At 37.8% G+C, this 8911-nt stretch overlaps 1 long non-coding RNA gene across 2 annotated transcripts; it reads right to left on the bottom strand.

Annotated features, from left to right (window-relative positions):
- Positions 1–534: 534 nt before the first annotated feature.
- On the bottom strand, positions 535–8482 carry LOC136695328 (uncharacterized). 2 transcript variants are annotated; one of them, XR_010802274.1, is made up of 4 exons: positions 8250–8482; positions 7399–7581; positions 4714–4780; positions 535–2625 (listed from the first exon to the last, which is right to left on the bottom strand). It is a non-coding gene; the product is annotated as an uncharacterized lncRNA (long non-coding RNA). The 2 variants fall into 2 exon arrangements; XR_010802273.1 differs by lacking the exon at positions 8250–8482 and adding an exon at positions 7753–7852.
- Positions 8483–8911: the final 429 nt, after the last annotated feature.

The following is an 8911-nucleotide window of genomic DNA, read 5'->3' as shown; positions in this document are numbered from 1 at the left end:
AATTACTGTATTTTTACAGGAATATTAATGTATTACAACTTTACAAAATACTACTGTAAATGAATAAAACTTAACTGTAAATATTGGGATTTACAGTAAATACCTGGCAACAGAGTTTCCAGCCAATTACTGCATTTGTACAGGAACAAGATTGTATTTAAAATTTACAGAATACTACTGTAATTGCATAATACAATGTTTTACTCTAAATATTTAAATGTACAGTAATATTTTCAGCAGAATTGCCAGCCATTTACTGCCTTTTTTCAGAAACAATACCTTTTTACAGAGGAACACTAATTACAAACAGTTTCTAAATTACATTCAATTCTTTATATATACTGAACAATACCAGCATGTAATATTTTTGTATTAAGATAGTGTTACTATTAAATAAAAAAAAATCAAGTCTGCCAAGCATGAATACTTTAAAAATACTATAACCATAACATACACAAAAGAAGTCCAAATCTACATTCAGAATTAAAATCAGTAACACGCTTTATTAAAACTGAATATATACAAAATGTGGACAAATTTCAAGTACTACATAACATGTTCAAATCATTTATTTTTTTACTTGAACTTAACATTTTTGCCCCTTATAATATTTGCTTTTTTTTCCTAACCAAAAATACTTCACAATATCCAATTACATTATTGCCTTGATGAATTACAAGAAAGGTGCCCAAATCTTTATAGTAAAACATTACGTTATATCACATGACTTTTGATCTTACCAGACAACACAAATAGTGACCGTAAAACATCATGAAAAATGTAATAAAAAATATGTAATCTGGATTGCTAAAACTTTGTATTTCAAATATCATCAATGAACCCAACATGTTACTGACTTAGAGTCAGTTTTGTGTTGAACATGACCCTTTAAATACAAACCGGATTCCAAAAAAGTTGGGACACTAAACAAATTGTGAATAAAAACTGAATGCAATGATTTGGAGGTGCCAACATCTAATATTTTATTCAGAATATAACACAAATCACAGATCAAAAGTTTAAACTGAGATAATGTATCATTTTAAGGGAAAAATATGTTGTTTCAAAATTTCATGGCATCAACAAATCCCAAAAAAGTTGGGACAAGGCCATTTTTTACCACTGTGTGGCATCCCCCCTTCTTCTTACAACACTCAATAGATGTCTGGGGTCAGAGGAGACCAGTTTCTCAAGTTTAGAAATAGGAATGCTCTCCCATTCATGTCTAATACAGGCCTCTTGGGCCTTCTTTGTCACACCTTCCTCTTTATGATGCGCCAAATGCTCTCTATAGGTGAAAGATCTGGACTGCAGGCTGGCCATTTCAGTACCCGGATCCTTCTCCTACGTAGCCATGATGATGTGATTGCTGCAGAATGTGGTCTGGCGTTATCTTGTTGAAAAATGCAGGGTCTTCCCTGAAAGAGATGACGTCTAGATGGGAGCATATGTTTTGAGCATATGTTTTGAACATATGTTTTGAACCTGAACATAGTTCTCTGCATTAATGGTGCCTTTTCAGACACGCAAGCTGCCCATGCCACAAGCACTCATGCAACCCCATACCATCAGTGATGCAGGCTTCTGAACGGAGCGTTGATAACAACTTGGGTGATCCTGTCCTCTCTGGTCTGGATGACATGGCGTCCCAGTGTTCCATAAAGAACTTCAAATCGTGACTCATCTGACCACAGAACAGTCTTCCATTTTGCCACACTCCATTTTAAAAGACCCCTGGCCCAGTGCAAATGTCTGAGCTTGTCGAGCTTGCTTAGAAATGGCTTCCTCTTTGCACTGTAGAGTTTCAGCTGGCAACGGCGGATGGCACGGTGGATTGTGTTCACTGACAATGCTCTCTGGAAGTATTTCTGAGCCCATTCTTTTATTTCCTTGACAGTGGCATTCCTGTTCAAGGTGCAGTGATGTTTAAGGGCCCGGAGATCACAAGCATCCAGTAGAGTTTTATGGCCTTGACCCTTATGCACAGCAATTGTTCCAGATTCTCTGAATCTTTTGATGATGTTATGCACGGTTGATGATAACTTAAAAATCTATGCTTTTTTTACGCTGGGTAACACCATTCTGGTATCGCTGCACAACAAACATCTTTCTGCGCAACAATGGTGGAATTGGTGATCCTCTTACCATCTTGGCTTCAGAGAGACACTGACACCCTGAGAAGCTCTTTTTATACCCAATCAGGTTGTCAATTGACCTAATAATTGTTAATTGGTCTTCCAGCTGTTCGTTATATGCTCAATTTCCTCCTTTTTGCCACTTATTGCTACTTGTCCCAACTTTGTTGGGATTTGTTGACACTGTGAAATTTTGAATGAACATATATTTTTTTTTAAATGTTACATTTACTCAGATTAAACTTTTGATCTGTCATCTATGTTCTATTAAAAATAAAATATTGACATTTGCCATCTCCACATCATTGCATTCAGTTTTTATTCACAATTTGTTTAGTGTCCCAACTTTTTTGGAATCCGGTTTGTAAATAAAATTTAATTCAAAGTCCATCAGTTTCTTTAAAGCAAGGATACACACGGATGCATGGTCCAGGACTTCTTGGTTGCTCTCTACGTTGACCACCCCTGGGGATTTGTACCAATGAGGCGTCTATAAAAATAAAAATTCCACAGTTAGTAACATAGCATGTGGAAATAAAAGTACAAAAAAGTTGCAATAAAAATTTTGTACACAAGAGGATACAGTAAGGGGAAGATCAGATGACATCATGGGCAAGACAATTTTTAAAACTAAACATAGCACAAAAATAAGGATATTTTTGTTTGGTATATTATATCTTTGTTGTAACAATGTTTCTTGGCAATAAATCTTATACTGTTGGAATCATGTTAATTTCCCTTTGAAATGGTGCCACATTTATAAGGAACATGCATTTGTGGGATGAGCAGTAGAAATGAGTATGTGGGTTGTGCCAATGAAACATTAGCCCAATCCTCTCTGCCAATGCCAAAGAGCTTATTCTGCCATTGACTCATTTGGTGAGTTGTGACTGGCTGACTGAAGTTTGAAGAAACAAGACATATTGGCAATTTAACAATGTATTCTTTTAACAAATAGGAGCTTCAGTAGCGTGTGGAAGAACCATAAACAGCCAAAACAGCCCAGGACTTTCTCTTCATGATGGTCACCATCCTGGTTAAACACTGCTGGTCACACATGTGGTTGTGTTGGTCACTGTGGCATGAACAGCACTCCCAAGCTGATCCCACAAGTGTTCATTGGGGTTGAGGTCAGGAGCTAGCAGGCCATTCCATCCTCTCCACTACCAAATTCTGGAGGTAGTCTCTGATAAACACCGCTCTGTGGGGGCAAGTGTTGTCATTTTGGAGGTTAGAGTTTGGTCCCAGACTGTGGAGATATGGGATTGCCACTGGTTTCATCTCAATATCTTTTTCTGCATTGAGATTGCTTGCAATGACGATAAACCTCATTTTTCAAGTGAAGGAGATGCCACATCACACCATCACACAAAATAAGCTGTTTGGCACTGGCAGTGAGTATTTGACAAATTTTTCACTGGTGCAATCCACATACTCAGCTCTACTGCTCATCTCACAAAAGCATGTTTCTTACAAATGTAGCACCATTTAAAAGAGAAATTGACAGTAATGGTATAAGGTTTATTGGCAAGAAGCACTGTTACAACAAAGAAATAATCAACCAGACAAAAATTTTCTTACTTTTTGTGCTATGTTTATTTTTATTTTTCTGCAAGTAATCAGAGCAAATGAGTGAGGTAAAGGGTGAATTACATTAATAATTACAGTTAGATAATGCAGCATGTCCTATTTGGTGCTAAAAATAAACACTAATACTTTGACATTGTATTTTGTTATGGCTTTCATAGTGTCATTTCGTATCATATATCTCCATTTCTTTTAGGCATATCGAGATATGAATTTTTGGTCATATCGCCCAGCCCTAGTTGTCGCTTGCTCACACTTTTTATAGTGAAGACTGAGGATAGATATTAATATGAACTCAACAAAACCATTTTTTTCAAAAGTACTGCAATTTCAATTTGATACCTGATCTAAAAGTCATGTATACTGATATGCTATGCAATATTTCAATGTATCATAGTAATCAGAAAATCCTGTATTTGACTTTTAATTTCACATATCAAAAGCACAAATTTCAACTGCATCAAATAATTCCCACAATGACCCTGATTAGAATTAAATGGTTGCAACAGATGAATGAATGACAGTAAACAGTAACTGCCCTTCATAATAATTTCATGAAGAATTATCCAACAGAAACGGGTCAAAATATTAAAAAGCAATTACCTTCAGATAATTTTAGAATTTTTTAATCCATTTTCATACATGGGGTTTCTGCATCAGTAAAGTTATCATATTTCAAGGTTTTTATATATAATAATACTTTTAATTACAGGTAAGATAACATTAAATAGAGGCTAGTTTAATTCAGAGAAGGAAGTAAACAAGTAGAGAGAGAGAAAGAAAGTAATTTCCTGTCAATATTGGAAATTGAAATTTTAGTACAAGGTGAATAGGGCTGCCTTTCCAGAAATTAATGGAGGCTTGAGCAAACATAGGTCACTTGTCCTTCCACTGTCAGCATATATCTTGCATTGGTCAAAAATTCCACTGTAATTAATTCAAATGTTAAACTTTTGTCATTCTGGAGTATCTTGCAATTATATATACATACCCAGAATAAACATCTGAGGACTCACAAGCAGGTTAAGGGTTTCAAAATCAGCAACTGTGGCACTTGCCTAAATGATGAGAATATAAATTATTTTAAGTCTTCAACATTTACCATTGCAGTTTTCAATGACATGTCAAATTAAAACCTATATGATATAGCCTAGGTCTAGTTTCAGTTTTCCTGTTTTAATTATACCTGTAAATGTGAGCCTTAAATGCAGCCAACTTCCTGAAAGTCATGGCACGACGAGACTCTCCACATTTAAAACATTTAGTACAGAGATATAAGATGTCATTTCATATGCATTACAAAAACCAACACACTACATTTGTGATCACAGAACTGGTAGCCAACATTTAGTATTTAGACACTTTAAATGCAATACTCTTAAACTCTGATAAACAATTAAAATGTACACTCTATATAAACTAAATAACAAAAATGGGAGTCTCAAATCAGATTTGGAATGGTATGGAGCCCCTAAAGGGACTGGGGGAAAAATTAAAAAAAGACTATTGATTTTGTGTTCCCTTGCAAACATTATTGCATTCCCTCGCAAATACATTGCGCTCCTTTGCAAATGTTTTATGATACACAATTGTCTTTGTTACGGAGCCCCTAAAGGGACTGGGGAAAAAAAGACTTTGGCGTTCCTTCGCAAACACAATTGCGTTACCTCGCAAATACTGTGTGGGCTCCGTAGTACTGTGCTTGCTGTTGATTATGTGCTTGCTGTGCGTGTCAGGTGAACTATGGAGCAGCTTGTTGAAATTTACTTTGATCTTGGACTGAAATATAAAGACATAGCATTTCTTCTCAACAATGAACATGGATATGTTATTGGGGAGTGCCAACTGAAAAGTTTGATGCTGTGTTGTTAATTGCTTAGCAAAGAGGATGAGAGAATTTAAAGTGCAAGCGCATGGACAAAGGTTACGTGAACAGTATAGAGATACAGACAATGAACACAGTTTTGTGGGCGGCATGGTGGCTTGGTGGTTAGCACGTTCGCCTCCCAGCGCTGGGATCTTGGGTTCAAGTCCCATCTGGGTGGAGTTTCCATGTTCTCCCCGTGTCTGCGTGGGTTTCCTCCGGGGGCTCCGGTTTCCTCCCACAGTCCAAAAACATGGAGGGTAGGTGAATTGGCTTCTCTAATAACTGTCCTGGTGTGTGAATGAATGTCTGTATGTGTGAGCCCAGATATGGATTGGCGCTCTGTCCTGGGTTAAACCCTAGTGCCCGATGCAGTCCTCCAGGTGGACGGTCGTTTCTGGTTGAGAGTACGCTGTGCGCGTTTGGCTGCCGCTTCTCGCCTGTGTGTGAATGGAGCGTTCTGAGCAGTGTAGATTGTAAAGCGTCCTTGGGTGTCTAGAAAGGCGCTATATAAGTGTAACAATAATAATAATAATAATAATAATAATAATAACCGTTTCCAATCAGTGGGAGAGAAAGGAGAATGAACACCTAAATAAATGTGTAGCTATTGGTAGTGTACTGGAGTAATGTGTGTAAAGGTCAGTCAGAAAAGGGTATCCTGTTTTTACTGCAGCTTTATTTAAAAAACAAACAAACAAAAAAAAACCCAACATTTTCCAGATAAAACGAAATGCATGGTGTAGCGACCGGCTCTAGCTCCACAGCCGTGTCTGGAGTCAGCGCGCTGAGCCTCTGTAAAAATTAGCCTGCAGTGTGCTCTGAGATCTCTGTGTGTTGCGCCTTACACCCTCCATCTTGTTATTGAATGACTGGATTTTTAAGAGTCTTTGCTTGTTAAGGTTTTTAATTAACATTCTTAGCTTGACCCCTACCCCAGTCAATAACAATAAAAAAAACACAGCCTTCCACACTTTTTCTTTCTTTCATGAAGCAGCCTACGTCTCATACAACTGTTACTATGGAAATACGGCGTTCTGACTAGAACTTTCAGGATGCTACATAACATATATAAACCTGTTGCTGACAACTTCTGATGTTAGGCAGTTCCTTACAGATGTATACAGATGTATTCCTTACAGACGTCGCACTGGCAACGAAACTGTGTGTTAGTAGAGATAAATAAATACATATATATCTGTTTCAAGTGGCTGGATTTCACTGGAAACTGCAGTGTCCTGATGTGTTGACTGAGCCACAAAGACAATTGTGTATCATAAAACATTTGCAAAGGAGCGCAATGTATTTGCGAGGGAACGCAAAATCAATAGTCTTTTTTTTCCCCCAGTCCCTTTAGGGGCTCCGTAGAATGGAGCTCAAAATTCTGCAGCAAAATACAGTAGCCTATAATTCTCAACACAGCACAAAGTAAAATCTATTTCACTCCCCCCATCTTGCACCTCATTCACACCTGACACTCCAAATATATATTAGCTAATAATCTGGAATGGAGTTTGTCTGTAGCTAACATTACATGTTTACAATGTCTACAACATCTACGTTTACAATTCTCTGTTATAATGAACGTAGCTAATTTTACCAAACTGACCAATATCAATGACCAGAATCCCTGTCCATCTCTATGTTTATATTTCCCTCCGTTCTCTTCTTTAAAAAGCATTACTCTGCTAGCTAACTAAAACTCGAATAGTACCCGCAAGAAGCCCAAAACTGGACTTTGAGTTTACAATTGTTTGTACAGTCAAATTATCGTTCTCTACTACGCTAAATATAAATAATGCTACGACTGACCCGTCCTTTCACCGGCAGCCTGTTTCAATGGAGCAGAACCCTCTCTTTCTTTTCTTCCCGCCTCTTCTCTCCTACCTTTCCCTCAGCCTCCTGCTTGTAAGCCGTCACAAAACTGGTGATGTCTCCGGCTTCAATCCCCTCCAACGGACTAATTTGAGGGGGGGAAACGCCAGTTGACGATATCTGCGACGATAAAACATTAACATTTTTTGGGAGCAAACAAGTGTGCAAATTCCACAGGAGTTATCTGGTTAAATGTTCGCGGCTATCATAACTAGCACCATCTATCTTGCTAAAAAGCAGTACCAAGACAATGTGGTTGGAAACGTTTAGAGCTGTATGATTAAAACATACATTTACTCATTACTTTTGTTCCAAAATCCCTAAAGTACGACGACGCTTGCAGCCTCTGAATACGTTTTGTCTCTTTCTCTCCGTCTCTGTTCTCGTCACCCCGCCCCCAGGGAACCGTTAGCCCCGTTCTCGCTAACCGCCCCACCCTCAACAAAATAATTTAAATAAAATAAAACAATATTAACACAAATCATCATCATTATCATCATCATCTTTTAAGCTTGTCCATTTCAGGGTAGCGGTGTAACGAAATGAAAAAACACAATTCTTTCTCTTTTTGCATTTGGACGAAAAGTATTCACTTGTCCTGTTCTGGTTTTGTTTTGTAGTGAGGCCTACAACTGACGTTACAAAAATAAATTGTACCATTGCCCAAGGGGGGGGGGGGGTATTTTGGAACTAATGTAATTACGAATGTAATTTTGGAACTAAGCTATATTTACGTTGTCAAAACAATAAAATAAGTGATAAATAAATGGTGTAAATAAGTTACTCACCTTTAGATGCCATTTGCAGTCCTCAGCCTCCCCAGCTCACAATACAGTGAAATACTGTAAAGCTAGCTTCATTGCTGCTTCCAGTCTGTTACCCAAGATACATTACAATACACAGTAAAATACTGTATTCAAAAATACATTACAATACAGTAGCAAACTCGCTACAGCATTTATTTATAGTGTGTTTTGTATTCTTAAGACGGCAAGCATATACCTGTCAAATGGCTTGAAAATGTTGGTAACCCACTGATGGTAGGCCACTGCTGGTCCACCATTGGACCGCTCAGATTATTGCCCACTTAAGAACATCTCAGTAGTTTTTGATCTCTTAAAACTAATTTTAAATGATTTTGATGATTTCTTATTCTATAATTTTACATTTTGGTCATGGTATCTCACAACTGAATTTTGTTATGTTATGTCAATATGGCATCAGAATAATGTTTTGAACACACTGCATTTTGGTTTCTTAACATTGCAGCTTGGGGCAGCACGATGATGCTGCAGGTACTGTCGCTGTCACACAGCTCTAGGGTCCTGGAGCGGCAGGTGACTGTGAGTAGTTTGGTGTGTTTTTCCTGTGTCCACGGGGGTTTCCTCCAGGTGTTCAGGTTTCCTTCCAAGGTCCAAAAACACATGTTGTTAGGTGGATTGGTGACTCA

Source organism: Hoplias malabaricus, chromosome 4 (genome assembly GCF_029633855.1).
Source record: "Hoplias malabaricus isolate fHopMal1 chromosome 4, fHopMal1.hap1, whole genome shotgun sequence".
Taxonomy (NCBI): Eukaryota; Metazoa; Chordata; class Actinopteri; order Characiformes; family Erythrinidae; genus Hoplias; species Hoplias malabaricus.
Note: the sequence above shows the minus strand (reverse complement) of the source record. Positions and strands in the feature narration are given on the sequence as shown.